The 19,397-nt window shown below is 39.5% G+C and overlaps 1 protein-coding gene across 1 annotated transcript in view; it reads left to right on the top strand.

The window, feature by feature from the left end:
- Positions 1 to 19,397, top strand: part of QSOX1 (quiescin sulfhydryl oxidase 1) — a 1,259,897-nt gene that overhangs the window by 1,039,327 nt on the left and 201,173 nt on the right. The window lies entirely within an intron of this gene.

The raw sequence follows: 19,397 nt of genomic DNA, 5'->3' as shown, positions 1-19,397 counted from the left end.
TGGTCCATAATGACCACACCCCCATCTTTATCAGGCTTCATGACTCTAACTTGGTTGACAAGGTTGAGGTCTTTTAAAACCTGTCTCTCACATACTGTTAAATTGTCACTGGATTTCTCCTTGTTTAGAAATGCTTTCCTGATTTCTTTTTCACATAAAGTGTCAAATAATGCAATAGAACTTGTCATATGTGGTGTAAAAGTACCTTTCCTTTTAAGCACTATCCGTCTTGCACCAATCACTTCATTTTTGTCATGAAAAAACATTTTCAAGTTTAACTGCCAAGAAAAAAGTTTTAAACCAGTTAAAACCTTAGCAATGTCTTGTTTAAAGCAAGGAACAAATGAGAAACCCTTAGTAAGCACAGACATGTGGGCATCAGAAATAACCATTTGTGAATAATTATAACAAGTCAACCATTTTTTTTTTTAGTAATAGTGCACTTTGTTCAAGGGTGTTAAAGTCAACATGTTCTATTTCGTCATGAAATGTAGTGAAATCAAACAGTACTGAGATTTCACCTTCTACTTGTTCTTTTGGTATGAGGAATTCCTTCGTTGTCCCCCCCTCAGTTCTTTTGGTTACAATATATTAATCTCTGTAACCACCATCTCTGTTGTTTCCACCTACATCACTGTCAGCATTGTTGTTAAAAAAATCTTTGGAATCTCTGTTGTTCCTGTGTTGCTGTTTTTTTATACTACCTGTAGGTAAAAGAAACACAGTCTTATTGACATACTCTTGTGTATCTCTTTGTATTTTCTTTAGATTTTGTTTTGCTAAATTACTCTTAACATGCTTGTCTACATTAATAACTATTGAACTATATAGTGGTTTGTTCACCTCAAACAGCAAGTCTTTGGTTATGTTGACATTCATTTCAGTTAATTGTTTTTCCATACAGACCAGTTTGCGTTAATTTTCCTTAATAATAATCCGATCAAGGTCTAACTAAGTACAATCGAACAGCTCGAGTAATTCCCCATGTATTATCGACCCTGTTTCTGTACCATTCGGAAATTTCCATAATCGTAAACCTTTCGGCACTTTCTTCAACTCGAGAGAACATTTTAAAAATACATTCTCCACTTGAGTTGTCTTTAACCTTAAAATTCATTGTTGTGTGCTCTGTTGGATGATTTTAGTGTCTTTTATCAGTTTTTGTCACTCCACACTTGTTATTGCTACTAGTAACATTATGGAGGAACTTCTTAAAATTGAGGAACTATTACATATTATTAGACAACAGAAGTCTTTGGTTGCCGTAAATGTGGATCATTCCATTTTAACTGACACCCAGATGGAACTACTAACTCTGCACTCATATCCGAGCAGTTCAGGAGCAGGGTGAAACATATCTGAGGTGAACAACTGGTCCGAAAAAGATATTAACGAAAATCAAAATAGACCTGAACTAGCACTTTTTTCCGCTGTTGTTCAAACACCGAATTTACAACAGTCCGACAGCCCTGAAGGAGGGGAAGGATATGGTACACTTCGTACACAGCTTTGAGAAGTTACTGGACAGGTTTAAGGCAACTCAAGTGGATAATGTATTTTTAAAACGTTCCCTCGAGTTGAAGCAAGTGCTGAAAGGTTTACGATTATGGAAATTTCCGAATGGTACAGAAACAGGGTTGGTAATCCATGGGGAATTATTCAAGCTGTTTGATCGTACTGGGTTAGACCTTGCTCAGATTATTATTAAGGAAAATGAACGCAAACTGGTATGTATGGAAAAACAATTAACTGAAATGAATGTCAACATAACCAAAGACTTGCTGTTTGAGGTGAACAAACCGCTATATAGTTCAATACTTATTGATGTAGATAAGCATGTTAAGATTTAGCGAAAAAAATCTAAGAAGATACAAAGAGATACACAAGATTATGTCAATAAGACTGTATATCCTTTACCTATGGGTAGTATAAAGAAACAGCAACACAGGAATAACAGAGATTCCAAAGATGTTTTCAACAACAATAGTGACAGTGATGTAGGTGGAAACAACAGATGGTGATTTGTTGGTCTCACCCCAACTCCCCAGGAGGTCACAGAGATTAATAAATTGGAACCAAAAGAACGGGGGGGGACAATGGAGGAATTCCTCATACCAAAAGAACAAGTAGAAGGTGAAATCTCAGTACTGTTTGATTTCACTACATTTCATGATGAAATAGAACATGTTGACTTTAACACCCTTGATCAAACAAAGTGTACTAGTACTACAAATAATGGGTTCACTTGTTATAATTATTCACAAATTGTTATTTCTGATGCCCACATCTGTGCTTTCTAAGGGTTTCTCTTTTGTTCCTTGCTTTAAGCAATACATTGCTAAGATTTTAACTGGTTTAAAACTTTTTTCTAGACAGTTAAACTTGAAAATGTTTTTTTTACGACAAAAATGAAGCGATTGGTGCAAGACGGATAGTGCTTAAAAGGAAAAGTACTTTTACACCACGTATGAACAGTTCTATTGCATTATTTGACACTTTATGTGAAAAAGAAATCAGGAAAGCATTTCTGAACAAGGAGAAATCCAGTGACAGTTTAACAGTATGTGAGAGACAGGTTTTAAATACCTTAACCTTGTCAACCAAGTTAGAGTCATGAAGCCTGATAAAGATGGGGGTGCGGTCATTATGGACCAGAATGATTATGTTTTTAACATGTGGGAGTTACTTAATGATGCCTCAACCTATGAAAGAATTTATCAAAACGAGTTGGTTAGAGCGTATGCAAAGGTTGATTGGCTTTTGTATGACTATTTAATACAAGAATTGTTGGACTCTTAGGAATACAGGTTCTTATCAGTAGATTTGCCAGTAACTCCAAACATTTTTGGGATCCCAAAGGTCCATAAAGACTTGCTGATCCCTCCATTCAGGCCAGTTGTGGCAGCAACAGGATCAAAGACAGAGGCTACAGTCGCTTACATAGATTTTTGGTGTAGGCCACTACTTAATTGTTATAAACACATTATTAAAGATTCATGCCACTATCTAAAAATCCTTAGGGATACAGTTATTCCCAGTGAGTTTATTTTTGCCACAGATGACGTGACAAATTTGTTTACAGTAATTCCACACACTGAAGGGCTAATATTGTTTGAAGAAGCCTTAAAAGGTAAAGAGGGCATTCATAATTTAAAATGAAATTCATTGGTAGATTTAATGGAAATGGTTTTGAAAAATAATTTTTTAGTTTTTGAAGGTGAACTGCTCCATCAGATTTCAGGTGTCACTATGGGGGCCAAATGCGCACCTATGTATGCAAATATTTAGTGTTAGCCCAGTGGGAACAAGAACATGTGTTTCAGTCCCACTGGTTTGATAAGACAATAATATGGTTGAGATTTTTGGATGACATCCTGATATTTTGGAAAGGTTCACATAGTGAGCTGGAGGATTTTGTAGTTTATTTAAATTCTACATCTTTCCTTAAGTTTACCCATAGAGTGGGGATGGAAAGTATTGATTTTGTAGATATTAGGCTTACGTGGGACAGTACTAGAAAAAAATTTAATTCAAGAATATTTAGGAAAGATACATACTCAAATTCATTCCTTCATTACAAAAGTTGTCATCCTACGCACCAAAAGACAGCATAGTAAAGGGTCAGATGGTGCGTATTTCAAGATTGACAAGTAATGACAATGAATTTAAGGAGGAACTTTACATTTTGATAGGTATGTTCAGGGAGAGGGGTTATCCTATCAAATTACTCTTAAAAACTAGGAATTATGTTACACAGAGGAGGAATGACAGGCTTACACCAATTTTATCCACTTCATTGGGGAGTAGACTTGAAACCGTGAAGAATAAACCAGTGGATAGTACCTTAGTTCTACCTTACAATAGTGAGACATCGACTATTAAAAACATAGTGAACAACATTTGGAATCTAGTATTTAACTTTAAGTACTTAAAAATTTTACTTTCAACAGAGGCTTAAACATACAAAATTTGGTGGAGAAACGTATGAACAACAAACATGTGGTTTCAAAAATGTCCAAATGTAATATGTGTAAAGCCTGTAAATATATTAATGTTGGCCCATATGTGGCTGTTTAGTTACTCCCATACCATCCCATGTCCTGGCATGTGCAGTTGCAATATGAGAATGGTGATTTACAAGGCTACATGTATTTTCTGTCCAGCCTTTTATGTGGGTAAAACTACAAGAAAATTAAAGGAAAGTGTTTTAGAACATATGAGAGATATCGAAACAAGAAGAAAGAAAGTGCCCTCTATCCACATTCAGTTGGCTGTGTAAATTTTAAAAAAATATTTATTTGTCGTTATAGATAGAGTTAGAGATCATGGAAGGGGTGGTGACATAAATTTATGGTTGGAAAAACTTGAAATGGAATGGCAGTACAGAATTAATGCCACAGTTTATCCAGGCATTGATGATTTTATTTCATTGAGTGCAGTTTTAAAACTGAGAACCCAGCAAATTTGATGTTTTATGTTTGATGTCTGCATATATATTTCAGAGGTTTTTTATGTATAGTATGTATTTTTAAGATTGTGTTTTTAGTGATATTTGAGTATTTATAATATACATTTGTAGCAGATGGGTGTCATGTTATTGATTTTGAAAGTCAACATTTAATTAGTTAATGGTTTTATCATGTGACTTTGTATCTGTATTTAACTTCCTTTATAGGTTCATAGGTAGGTACTAGGCTATTGGCCCGAGGGGTTACGTAAGCCTAGCCAACAAGGTTCCCTGGCTTACGCCACCCAAGAAAGTTATTTTCTTGTGCCACTGTCAAGCTGAGACACAGAAGTGATCCCCGGGGTGTATTTCCTATTTCCCATCCACTCATCAAGATTTTTCTTGAAGAGTGCTAATGAAGAACTTTGCTTGACATAGATGGGTAGCCTATTCCAGAGTATGGGAAGTGTCTGGGACAGGAATCTATCCCTCCAGCATATCCTGTGTATTGTGGTGACAAGGTTTAGGTCCCTAGACCATGTAGCTCGGAGGGATTGGGATTTCTTTAGGTGTAGCATGTCCAACAGCTCTGGGTGTGACATATCTTTATATGTTAGGCAGAGATCAACTCGGAGTAGGTGATATGCTATGGAGCAAAGCTGGAGTTATTTGAGACGGTCAGTGTAGGGCATCTGTTTGAGGCCAGTAATCCTCTTTGTGAGGTACTTCTGTGGCCTTTCCAGCTGCTGCAGATGTCTTGTGAGGTACATTCCAAAAGGGGCGTTGTACTCTATAATGGGTCTAATGAGTGTCGAGTAGAGGGGAAAAAATGACCTCTTTTTTTCCTGGATGAGAACCCTTTTATAATGATGTGTGCCACATAGAAGGACTTCTGACTACTGTAGCATTGTGACTATCAAAGGACAGACTACTGTCCACCTGAGTCCCAAGGTCTCTTATCACACATTCGGTGTTGAGTAGACTGCTGTCTATGTAGTTAGTAGTTCATGGGTACAGAGTTTTCACCAAAGGGGATGACGGTGCACTTTTTGGCATTGAGCTTGAGGCCATGGCACTGACACCAGGCATCTGTCTCAGCGAGGCCCTTCTGTAGGATTTCCACATCATTTGGGGACTTGACTATGGCTCCTAGTTTGCAGTCATCTGCGAACTTCGTTAGCCAGAGGCCTTCTGTGTTAGCCTGTACTTCAGAGAAGTAGATAACCAAACAGGAGAGGTCCCAGGACTGAACCCTGTGGTACTTCACTTGTCACTGGTTTGAGGTCAGATTTGGAGTGTGCAACTTTTACAGTGTGGGTTCTGTCAGTGAGCCAGTTGTCAACCCATCTTGTGACGTAGGGATTTATACCTAGTTTAGTGAGTTTAGCTATAATTTCAGAATGGGGGATGGTGTCAAAACCCTTGGCGAGGTCAAGATAGGCTGTGTGAACCACCTTACCCTCATCTACGGCTTTGGTGACTGCCTCAAAGAAGTCAATCAGGTTCAGGAGGCATGATCTGACTTTCACAAGCCCGAACTGGGTGGGATCCAGAGTTTGGAGGTTACCAATGTCTTTGTTTATGAGTTCCATGATGATACGTTCCATGGCCTTGCAGACCAGGCTCATCAGGCTAATAGGGCGATAGTTCCCGAGATCAGTGGTGGCTCCCCCTTTGTGGAGTGACATAACTGTTGCTGTACGCAATTCCGTGGGCACAAAGCCTGATGTGAGGCTATGATTGAACATGGTGCTTAGGTGGGGAGCCAGTTCATTCTGAAGTTTGTGTAAAATGCAGCCTGGGATGTCCGGTCCTATGGATGCTGTGTTTTTGGCTTTAGAGAGTGCAGCTTTTACCTGCATAGTTGTGATTACAGGGACTCTGCATTCTTCCTGTATAGATATGGGCCCTTTAGGGGGTGGGGGGTGGGGGGTAAAGTTAGCACTGAAGGATTCTGCCAGGATGTTGGTAATATCAGTTGGTTCTGTAATTTTCGTGCCGTTGTGCAGTAACTCAGAGAAGATCTGGGTGTTGCCATTGAGATTCTTGACATAGCTATAGAATGCTTTGTGGTTGTCCTTAGAATCAGTGGCAATTTTGTTTTCGTAGCTAGCTTTGGAGGATCTTATAAGGGATCTTAGCTTCTTACTGAGGCTGACCAGGGAGCTCCTCCACTCATGGGATTTTACTGTCTTTTGCAACAATTTCTTCCTTCTGTTGTACAGTTTGTTTATGGCAGGGGACCACCAGATTGGCTTCCTTTTTTTGGAGGATAGCGTCTTGGTTCTTTTTGGGATAGCACAATCCATGCACTCGTGTAAGTGCTTATAGAGTGCATTTGTGTAGGATTCAGCAGTCGTAACTGTACTGTCCATCTGCATGGATGTAATGAAGTTCACCACTTCTGTCTTAAGAAACATGAAGTTGGCTTTAGAGAAATTTTTTACCATGGTTTCCTTAGTGGGGGGTGGGGGCGGAATGTGGATATCAAGGGTGATTAGCTTATGGTTGGATCGGACCAATGAGGAGTTGACTTCGGGTGTGGAACACCGGTCACTCATGTTGGTAATGACTAGGTCTAGGATATTGTTGCCCCTGGTGGGGGTGTGGATAAGTTGATTCAGGACATTGGAGTTTATGAATTCCAGAAAGCTTTGTGTGAAGGAATTGGTATACAAGTAGTTTTCCCAGTTAATGGTGGGGTAGTTGAAATCACCCATTATTAAGGTGTTTGATTGTACCCTAATATTTTCCAGTACTTCAAGAAAAGAGGAGTGGGAATCCTGGGACATGGTGGGGGATCTGTAGCAAGCTACAATTTGGTTTGCAGTTTTGCCCAGAGTTATTTGCACTTGGATAACCACGGATGCATTATGCTGAGCAACTAGCCTGGAGGTGTGGATATCCTTAATGAATATGAACACACCTCCGCCTTTGGTGTTCCAGTCCAGGTTACATGGCAAAAAGGTGTGGTATGAGTTATAGCCTGGTAGTGCAGGGGTGCTCCTGGAGCCTTGAACCAGGTCTCAATCACTGCACAGATATCGATGTTCTCCATTTTAAGGAGTGCCTCAAGTGAGTGCATTTTGAAATGTAGACATCTAGCATTGAGTAGCATTGCCCTCAGTTTTTGCTTGCCTGTTCCTGTTACGGTGGTGAATTTGTCATTTGAACCTTGCCTAAAAAAGGCACTATAGGGGTGGCAAGAGCCTTAGCCAGTATCTGGAATCCCAGGGGCGACAGGTGCAGGCCATCTCTGGCAAAGCATCATGGTCTGTCGACCATGTCATCCCAAGCAGACAGATACTGGATCCCCTTAGAATGACATCAGAAGCTTAGCCAATTGTTGAAGTCATTCATTTTGTCCTTGTACTGCGGTATCATTCTGGACAATGGCAGAATGCTACTCAGGGCTAGGGTCATACCTGCCTGGGCTATAAGATCTGAGAGCTCTTCCATGTCTCTTTTCATGTAGTCCAGGGAGGTGCGACTCAGATCATTCACACCAACATGGACAATGACAGAGTTATATTTGTACTTGTTGTGGTGTGACCTGAGTGCATGGGTTATGTGGTGGATCTTGGCACCTGACAGGCAGTTGACAGTAACCTTCTCCTTGTTTAGCCTGGTGAGTGGGACATCAGTGTGCCTGACTATAGAGTCAGCTATGATTAGTGTGTTGGATACATTGTTTTGTCTTATTGGCTGTGGTTGAGTGGCACACTGAGTCTGTGGGCTATGTGTCATTTGGGTTGTGTTGAGGGGTGGATGTTACTTGTGTTTCTGCTTTGGATGTCTCTGTTACTTGGGCAGATTATTATTGAGAGCCTCTGCAAATGTTTTTGTGTTTCTCTGTGTGGATTTTGGTGGTATAGATTTAGTGAGACTATGTGATAAGTGTGGTGTGGTGAAAGTGTTTACCTTCTCTTGAATGTCAAGTTCAGTCTTGCTTGGAGAGAGCTTTACCTCCAGTTTGTCTAGATGAGTGCATCTCTCACAGGTTGTAGTGTTGGGTGGTAGGAGGAGAGGGTTGTCTGTGTACATGAGGCAATTTCTGCATTGCCCCAAGATGCCCAGATTCATCAGATAGACAGGAGAAAACACTGGGAGCTAATCTTTGGACATGCCTGAATAAAAAGGTATTTTCCTCTAGATAAGTGAGGAAAGTGGTTACAAGAGCTGTTTTTCTCTAAGCAAGTGAGGAAGGTAAGTGCAAAAACTGTTTTCCTGTAGGTAATGAGGAAGGTTGAGTGCTATAGTAATTACTAGCTTATTTAGTGCTTACAACAAGTTCTGAACAAGTGCTGAGCACGAATAAGCAAATTCAAGTGCTAAAATTAAGAATCTGTATCTGCACTAGACTAGTTACAGGAAAGAAACAAGTGCAAATGTGGGCTTTCAAATCAGAAAGTTGAGAGAGATGGAAAAGATTGCCCAGATGGCCAATAACTACAATTTCTGGGCCAGAACCACTCCTTATGTGTTAGACAGGTTACCTAGTGCTTACCACTCCTACTGACAAGCTAGAAGGCTTCCCTCCCACACAGAAAGGTGTGGGGGGGGGGGCTCAGAAGCTTACATACAGTCCTGGATACAGCAAATCTGTAGCTGGACTACACTAGTTACATGAAAGGTAGGGCACAGGCTTACAGTTTTTTTTTCAAATCTGTAGCTGGACTACACTAGTTACATGAAAGGTAGGGCACAGGCTTACAGTTTTTTTTTGTTACAGAAAAGTAGCTAAAACAGCAGTAAAACAGTTCAAATGCAGTGCAAGCTAGCACACTTGAGTATGTAGCAATATTAGCCCAAACACAGTTTAAAAAATGCAATTAAATTAAAAATGACTAAAAACAAGTGCAGAAGGAGTGTATTAGGTAGATTGTGGTAAAGAGATGGGACTGGGGGGAGTGTCCCAGATAAAATCTACAGTGGGGCCGGCAAGTGCAAAAGCCACCAAATTTAAACAACAAACCAGAAATAGGGAGGGTCGGTGGGACAAAACACTTTCAGCAGAGATCTGAAAAACTATACAGTGAGTCAAAAATAACAGTGCACAACTCTGAATAAATTTAGTCCAGCAACAATTTACAGTGCACAATTCTGAAGAACCAAAAAATATATACTTAGCTCTGTATATTTCCAGATAGTTTGAAAAGAGCTCTGTTAGACATAGGTTCCGGCAATGATATGCAGGCTAACTAACAGGGTCTATTATTATGCAAGTAATCCTTCAGATAGTCAGATGACACAAGCTGTAAAAACCAGTTATACCAACTTAAGACACAGCAGAAAATAGGGGGGAGGTGGGACAAAACATTTTCAGCAGAGATCTGAAAAATTATCCAGTGAGTCAAAAATAACGGTGCACAACTCTGAATAAAATTAGTCCAGCAACAATTTACAGTACACAATTCTGAAGAACCAAAAAAATATACTTAGCTCTGTATATTTCCAGGTGGTTTGAAAAGAGCTCTGTTAGACACAGGTTCCAGCAGTGATATGCTTTAGTGTTTGTAACAGTACTCTGATAAAGCCCTGAGACTACAGGGAGAAAGCGCTAAGTGTACTACATTGCAGCTCTTCCGTTTGTTATTTGTGCAACTATGAGTGGTTTGGTGGCGATTTTTATTTTATTATTATAGTTTGTTCAGTGTTGCGTGCTCTGTTGGGCGATTTTAGTGTCTTTTATAAATAAAATAAAGCAACCTAGTATTAGAACAACTAGTTTGGGTACCTCTATCTGTGGTAAATGTACTTTTTGTAAATACATTGATGTATCCAATACATTTATACAACCAGACAATGGTAATCATTATGTTTTTAAAGTTAAAGCTAATTCTGACACTAAAAACTTTATTTATTATAGTGTGTGACTTGTTCAAAATTTTATATAGGAAAAACTAATAAGCGACTTAAGGAACGAAGTAGAGACCATTATTATTGTGCCAATAAGGGCCATCATTATAGTGCCTTAGCTAAACATTTATTAGAGAAAGGCACTAACCATTGGTTCAAGTTTATGGCAGTAGAAGTAATTTATGAAAGTTTTAGGTTGGGTGATATAACTAATGTCACAGAAGGGAAAGAATTAAGATGGATTCTTAAACTATCAGCACATAGAGGTGCAGGTTTGACTGAATCAGTACCTCTTAAGCCAGTTCTGAAAGAAGGAAAGCTTCTTAAATAAGTATACTGCTATGTGTGTTTTTATGGCAATAGCCTTTTATGGTTTCTGTCTTAAAAGAAAGCTGTGCCTTTAACATTTTTTGGCTATTGTACTTGAATGTTTTTTATTTGTAGACATTTAATTGATTGCATTTTAAATATTTGAGATGCTGCTGATTTTTTGTATGGTCTGAAGAAGCGATTTTATCGCGAAAGCGCTCACCTGTGTTCGAATAAAAGTCTATTTGGATTTTACTCTTTGCCATTTGCTTTTTATTGGTTTGCTGTGGTGCTGTGTTCTACATTTTTTTGTTCATGCCAATTTCACATGTTAAAATGTTTAGAGTCCTTGTAGGAGTAAGTCATTACCAAGGTAGATAGCATTGCAGATAAGTCCTTACTGAGGGACATAGAGAAGGCAGCTAGAGCAGCAGTGCATGTTTCCAGATATTCTGTGAAATATAGTTATGATGCATTAGATGCGTCTTACAAAGCAGTTACTACTGGCTGTGTTACCCACAGGCATGTTTGGTTGAGGACCCAGCCACTTTCAGACCAAGTAAAGGCCAATCTTGTGGATGCTTCATTGGATAACGAATTCCATTTTGGACCTCCTGCAGTGAAGGTTTTCGAGAAATTGGACAAAAAACAGGGAAGCAACTAAAAACTGTGCAAGAATATAATAATAATTATCCTTATAAGTCATATAAGCCTTGGCCTCTGCCTCATAACCAACATAAGGGAAGGCCTTCCTGATCAAAAAGGCTTCAACAGTCCAGAAGATGGCAACCTGAGCAATGCTCTAGGATGGGGGGGAGTCAAAGACTCTATCCCCCAAGAGAACAGTTGTGACTATGTACAGCTTTCTCCCCCTTCTTGTCCCACTAGTAGAAAATTTTTTTTTTCCTATTTACGTTAGTGGAAACTCTTCACCTCAGACCAGTGGGTGCTAAACATCGTAGAAAAGGGTTACTTCATTCAGTTCAGAGTAAGGCACCCCTTTCTATGAATATCAAAATCACCAAAAGACCAAGAAGCTCTCCTTCTCCCCGTCTTGCAAAGCTCATGCAACAGGGATCCATTCAACCCAACCTTTCTGGAGAGGAGGCAACAGGATTCTATTCCAAGATTTTTCTAGTTCCAAGAAAGGAGGGAACTTGTGGGACCAATTTTAGACCTCCCAAAGTTAAATGAGTTCCTAAACATTCCAAATTCAAAATGCTGACTCTTCAAAAACTGCTACCCATGATCATTCCAGGAGCCTACATGGTTACAGTAGGTCTGAAGGATGCCTGTCTTCAGGTTCCTGCACTACCAGTTTTCTTGTTTACAATTTGGTTTATCCACTGCACCCGGAGTTTTCATCAAATGTCTGGCCCTTGCCGTGGTACATTCTAGAACTGATGAACAAAAGTGCTTAATAAATTTATTTCTTTAGGTTACGCCATTGTTGGTGCTTTTGTTCTTATCACATTGCAGAACAGTAGGAGTGCATATTTACTCATACCTGGATGATAATCTCATCCAGGGGGGAAAAACATCCTAGAACTTCAAACAGCCATACAGTCTACCTTGGAATATTTTCAGAGATTAGAGCTCACCCTCAATGTCTGCAATTCCTAACTGCAAACCCAGACAATAATTCTCTTTCTATGTGCACTGATAGACTGTACAACAGAAATCCTTCTTACCCCAATACAAGTTGTCCTTTCTGACAGAATATCTCCTCAGCCTAATGCCAAGGAAGACAATCACAACAAGGGGATATGTAATAGCCTTGGAGATCATGGCACCATGCTTCCTTATGATTCCCTGACAAAACTACACATGAAGAAAATACTTGGGAACAAAATTCTCAACCCCTGAAAACCTTGGTGCCTCTTTTACCATGCTTGAAAAGAGAGCTTGTTTGGTAGAAAGACACCCTCAGACTGACAGGCAGTTCTGAAATAGCCTGGGAAGCACACTTGGGCCTCATGAAGATGGAACGTGTCTGGACCCAGAAAAAAGAAAACTTTACATCAAACAGAAAGAGTTGTTGATAGTTTTTCTAGAAATGAAAGCCTTTCAAACCAATCTAGCCACAGGAACATTGCAAATGTGGACAGACAACACTGCAGTTATGTGGTACATAAATAGGTAAGGGGTAACTCATTCTTATGCCCTCTGCAGTCTAACAATAAGATTTGGCTCTTGGCACAACAATTGCAGCTGAAACTGATAGCATTCTACATCCTGGACCAGAATAACATCTTAGCAGATTCTTTGAGAATGGGCCATTCTGGACCTAAACAAATGGATGCAAAAAGGGAGCTCTTCCTGGACATCACCCATCAATGGGGACACCCCAGTATAGACCTTTTTGCCTCTCACCACAACAGTCAACTTCCAAGATTCTGCTCAAGAGCCCAATGGACAGGAACACAGAGAGCAGATCCCTTCTCCCTCAAATGGACAGGACTCTTTCTTTATGCCTTTTCACCTGATTCCCAGAGTACTGATGAAGGTGAGGTCACACAGGCCAAGCATGGTACTCATAGCACCCCTTCTTGCAAGGCAACATTGGTTCTCCTTCCTCTTGACCCTCAGCAAGGGGAGATATTACTTTCTACCACAAGTGCTATACATATTCACTCAGCTAAAAGGATCTATTATTCATCCTCACCTGAACACCCTCAAACTAACAGTTTGGAGGATTGTTTTCTGACTCCAAATAATGCAGATTATTCTATAGCAGTGGCATCAATCATGAGAGAGGAAAGAAAACCAATACCAGAAAAATCATACTTATCCAAATGGAAACTGTTTTCTCTTTGGTGTAAGAACAGAGTCATGAATCTTTTACTGGCAGACATAAACATTTGTTAAAATACCCGTCAGGATTATTTCACCAGGGCCTTTCTTATTCCAGTATTAAGGTACATGCTTCAGCTATCTCTGCCTGCCTTACCTGCTCCTCACCCTTACCTGAAACTTTTCCTAAAAGAGAACATATATTTTAGGCTTCCTAGGAGAAGCTCTGTCTGTACCTGGGATTTAAACTATGTCTTAGAAGAATGTACATTACAATTTTACTGCCAGTAGATTCTGCTTTCCTGAAGATGCTCACTTGAAAGACTAGCCTGCTCATAGCCATCACCTCAGGTAGGAGAGTGTCAAAGCTACAAGCCCTAATATGCAAGGAACCCTTCACTGTGTTCCTTGGGGACAGGGTAACCTGTAGAACTAATCCCGCCGTTATGCCCATAGTACTGTCAGAACTTGCCGTGAATCAAGCTGTTCATTTGCCAAACAAATCTTGCATTCCATGGATGTACACCAACAGATCAGGTATTACCTGGACAGACAAAATACCTTAACAAAGCAGACCAACTGCTGGTGGCCTTTGCAGAAGGGAAAGAAGGCAAATCCATCTCCAAACAGACTAGTCTGTAAGTGGATAGCCAACTGCATCACCTTCTGTTATGTCCATTATTGTAAGGTAGTACCAACCAATGTCAAGCCCCACTCCACCAGGTGTTCCTACAGTGGCTATCCTGGAAGCTGTCACATAGACATCCATCCACACCTTTACAAAATGTTACCATTTAGCCAATGTCTGCAAGGCTAGGGCAGGTTTTGCAACTGCCATCCTACAAAACCTTTCCCAAGGGCCAACAGTCAGCCTGCTCTCCAACTAGTAGCTTTGGAAGTCTTTCCAAGGATCAGTACTGTAATACTGACTGTGAAGAACATAGTACAATTGTGTCACACTTAACATGATTGTAGTTGTTCGAGTAGGACAGTGCTGCAGTACAAATTTCCACCTCTTATCCCTGTTTCTGCTAACCTGTGCTGGCCTCACCCTCGTGCTTGTGGAGGGGTGCATTTTAGATGGGTACCTCTTTGGCACCATCATCTTCTATTTTTACTACTTACACACAGTTGGGACCTTCCCCTATCCCTGTTCAAAAGCATATTTGACTTCTGGAAGGATATTTGTCCTCAGGCATCAGACCACAGCTCACTGTCTAGAAAGACCTGAACATGGCACCAATGGATGCCCCTGTTATACACTGACATCCACACACTGACCATCGGACGTCTGTCAGCTAAGGGTAGTGTAAAGACTCTGGAAATTGGGCCAGTCACGGGCTTCTGCATTGCAGGAAGACCCAAGAATCAGTACTTCAAAGCTGGTCTACTCGAACATTGACAGTTATGGTAAGTGTGACACAACTGTAGTTTCTTTTTCTTTCTCATAGGACTTTTTTTGCTTCTAAACTTGGAGGTGGGGAGCACTAAACTGGGGAATGGCAACGGATGCCAGAAAAGCTAGCTGAACTTTCTGCCTCAATGTAACTGTTGTATACTAATTTTTCTGTCTGTCATGCTGTAGTGATGCAGTTTCTGTGCTTTGTATTTCTGTGAAGCAAAACAGCAACAACCAAGAACGAAAAGCCAAAACTCCAAGGCCAGGCAGGACTGCAGAGAAAAACTTTTTAATCCAAAGTCACAAGGCAGTGTGAAACACCCTTACACTGTAAAAAACACATTTTATCGTGCAATTTATTGTGTTTTTTACAGTGTAAGTGTTTCACACTGCCTTGTGACTTTGGATTAAAAAGTTTTGCTTTGCAGTCCTGCCTGGCCTTGGAGTTACGGCTTTTCGTTCTTTGTATTTCTGTGTCAAGGCGTTGTCTGTAAGGAAGTCAAAATGCAGTGTGACTACTTAACTGCCAAAGTAGTAAAGAAAATAATGTAACTAAGTTAACACTAACAAATTCAGTTATAAGCTAAACCCTAACTTGCCCTGTTAAGTGTAATTTTGGGTTACTATTATAAGTGGAATAACACTGTTGTTTAGGAGTTTAGAGCTCCCATGTTGCATATGTTGTGAAGTGAAAATATGTAACACCTTCTTGCATCCCACTAACCACAGTAAGTACCGTCTTTGTTCTACTGTACATACACATCTTTCAACACAATTTAATCCAGTAAGTAATAAGTTATGAAGGTGTTTGCATGGTATAAACATTAATGCATACTGAGGGGCATTGTAAAAAATAGGCCCAAGTGGTAAGTAATTCATAGACTTGTGGACTTTTGTGGTAATGTGAATAACATATAGGTTTATAAGGAATTGTTTGTATGACCTGTAGAATGGTTGACCTCTACTCATTCACAAACTTCTTGACTTAACTAAGCAGACTCAGCAGGAGGCAGGAAAATGGGTAGTTGAGTTGCTAGAGGGACTAGATAAGTTAAAAACTGGGTAAAAAAAGCAGGAGTAATACCTATAGATAAGCCCGTTCTTCTTTTCTAATTAAATGAAAGTGTAACTAGTGAGTGGACTAAAGACATGAGAGTTGTATGTTGGATGCTATTTGGATTCTGGTCATCTCTCGACCTCTTAGAAGATTTTTTTTAAGAGTAAGGAGAATGTGAGCATTCCAGGAACAAGTGTTGTCATTTGTTAACAGTTAAACCAGTGTGATACAGGTATGCGAACAAAGTGCAAACAATGTGGACTTACAGGAATTTAAGGAAAACTGTTCACTTCCTCAGATCCTCAAGAGAAACTCATTACAGCTGAGTACACCTCCAGGCATTTCTGCAGTTACCTCCTACTGTGCATCTAGGCATCAGATATTGCTTCTTCATATTTGCATTAATAATTCCAAATCCATACTACATATTAGGTATCAGAATATTTTATCTTGAAGCATACATGATGGCAAACGTAATTGCATTGATATTTGACCTCTGTCAATGACTATTTGTTAGAAATGTAAGGTGATAACTTCATTTTTAAAGGCTCAAGCTATACACTCTGGGAGTTAAAGGTAAACACTCAAAAGAACTGTACTATATAAAAAACGTGTTCAGCATATCAATTATCTGTAAGAAATCTCTCTACGGTAGGATTTTCTTTTCTAATACTTATGAGCTCTGCACAATTCTGACATTTCTTCATTGTCCAAAATTAAAGGATGTGCAGGTTATGTCATGACATCTGGGCAAGATAGGTATGCTTAGTCTTTGTACCTCCCCAGTTTGACCACATGCACTGAGACAGTACAGCCTGAAAAACATAGTTGTTGTTGTGCCTTTCAGCTTTTCCCGGTTAGGGGTGGCCACAGCGGAACTCCGGTCTGCTAATGATTGGCAGTACATTTTTACGTGCCGAATTGCCAGCTCTGACGCACAACCTTCAACGAAGGTATGCCCATTCACGCATGTCTCCACACAGAAGACACTCTAGCTGAGAATCGAACAGGACAACGTCATACTGTGAGGCGACAACGCTACCGCAGCACCACCACCGCATTTTTTTAGCATGAAAAACATAGTAGAAAATATAAAATTTAAGGTGTGTTGCTGATGTTTGCAAGTGCCTGTGCTTTACAATTAACTTAATTTCCTGCTGAACTCGTGATAAAGTTACAAGGGATTTTGTAAAAAAATAAAGATTTATTTTTTTCCTTCTGGCCAGGGTATGAAACTACCCTTTCATGACAGAAGTACTTTTTTCCAGCACTCTCTTTCAGATGTCAGGCCATCAAGTTCAGGTTCTTTGAGGATACACATTTTAAAATGAAAGAGGAGAAGAACTTAGAAATCTGAAATTTCACAAGGATATTTGCTCTAGATATAGTAAGCGTAGTTCCTCTAAATAACTCAGCTGTTCCTATGTTCCTTTGGCACAGAGATCCCTGTCTTCTCCATTTTACCTTCCTCCAATTCAAATAGTTATTTTATGGATAGAATTAGAGTTCTTCATCAGTTGGAAAGCCATTTTAATTAAGTTTTAGCCAAACTCTATTTTGGAGGTAGAAGCATGCCACCAGAGAATTGTATTTATGTGGAGGGAAGAGATCTACATAGCTTTCTCGTTTATTGTCAGAATCTTAATCTTTTGTGAAGTTGCATGGCTCTGTTTTACGCTTATTGTTCTTTTCATTTGTGAAGGTGCATTACTTTCTTCATAGGATTGTCTTTCTTAGGAGAGCCAAGTTCTGTCCGCTTTCATTTAATATAATTGTTTGGTGAAGGACATTCCCCAGTACAGTCCACCTAAAAAGATTTTGATTCCCATGGTTCTCTCATGGGATTTACACTTTGCTGTGGAAAAGCTGACAAAGCTTCTGTGAACCTGCTTTTAAAGTCTTTTAAATGTTCATCTTCAAAGTTCTTCATTTTGGCTGTTACAGTCATCAAAAAATAGTATCAGATATGTAAGTATTAATGTGTTAATGGCTTTGCACAGCAGTTCATAACGATTCTGTTTCTTTACTCACCATCCCTTCCTTCCTTCTTTCATGATGCTTAAAGCTAGATCAGGCATTTGCCTTTAATCAGAAGATGCAGTTTTTCTAAGTGAATTATTCATTATATAGCTCCTCAGAGACAAGTTTGAGCATGTATCTGTTTGACTACAGACATTAAAAAGTTGGATCAATTGTATCCTGTACCCCTGACAGGATGGTTCTGCCAGTGGGTAAGCAGACTTTTTTTTTCATAACTTGGTGGCCAGGTAGTTCAAACTCCTTTACCAACTTGATGAATAAGCCTATTCCTGGCAGATTGTAAACTCATTATACTAGGAAATGTGCAGTCTCTGCTGCTTTCTTTAATGGAGTGGGAGGGGATAATCAAGATTCTGCAGTAGTTTATTTTGTGAGGTTGCCGTTTAATCTGGTAAGAACTCTGCCAAGCTCTACAACTAAATTAGCATTCTAAATTGAGTGGAATCTGCTACTACTGTCTTTAAGGGTATGCTGGCACCACAGTTTTTTGGGGTGCATAACTTGCTATTCTACCCAGCTACAATGAAAACCATGAAAAGAGGACAAAAGTACTTACTTCCTGCTTTGTCACTGATAGCCCCCATCCGCCATCCCCTTTCTGTTTGTGAGTGCAGTTTGTCTATTGATTTTGCTCTCCTTGTGTAGTGTTGTGAATTGATGTATGTTATTATCTGTATTATGGTGAATCAAAGCTCATTGAGTCTTATCTTGTGAGGAATGGCAGTGGAGTGTCAGGAACTGTTAAGAGAATTTCTGCAATGTCTACCCTGCTGTTATTTCTGAGATATATTTTAAGGTGCTCACATATTTAAGCTGGGTTCGTTATTGTTGTGAAATGTCACCCTCTTTGCATTATCCTGAACAAGTCGTTTTCTCCATTGCCTACTTTGGTCTGTTATTGGCAAAGGAAAATTGTTTTATAGCATTGCACGAATGGAAAGATATAGTGCAACTGCAGTTTTCTACCTTGTTTGATGAAATGTATGCTTATGCTGCAGGACTACTGCTCTTGTAACTGAAGTTTCAATTGTTATGCTGTCGTTTACAGAGGGCTACCCCTGGTGTTTGAGATCTTGCAGTAATGGAGCAAAAGAACAAAATCTTTTCTAAACTTTATCACTGCTTAGAAGTTTGGAAATCCATGATGTTTGCTGAGAGGCATGCAATGTCCAGTTGTAGTGAATACAGAGTTAACAGCAAAGACGTGGTGTGCGCCTCTTAGAATTCTACTATTTGCTTATTGTCCTTGATTGATGGTGGTTCATTAGAGTTTCATTGAGTTTATAATGTGGTAAACTTTGTAACTGACATGGTTAGGGAATTTTGTAATTGATAGGGTTAGGGAATGAATGCCTTCTTATATTCATTAAGTGATTGCACATACATTTTTGAATTATTTGAATTGCATTGCATTTATAGGTACCTTATTCTTAGCATGATGGTTTTGATTATTTCTTGTATCCTTCCATTTTGTAGGTTATCTCCCCATTCAT

This window comes from Protopterus annectens, chromosome 10.part0, assembly GCF_019279795.1.
Source record: "Protopterus annectens isolate FY-2018-M chromosome 10.part0, PAN1.0, whole genome shotgun sequence".
In the NCBI taxonomy this organism is placed as follows: Eukaryota; Metazoa; Chordata; order Ceratodontiformes; family Protopteridae; genus Protopterus; species Protopterus annectens.
Note: the sequence above shows the minus strand (reverse complement) of the source record. Positions and strands in the feature narration are given on the sequence as shown.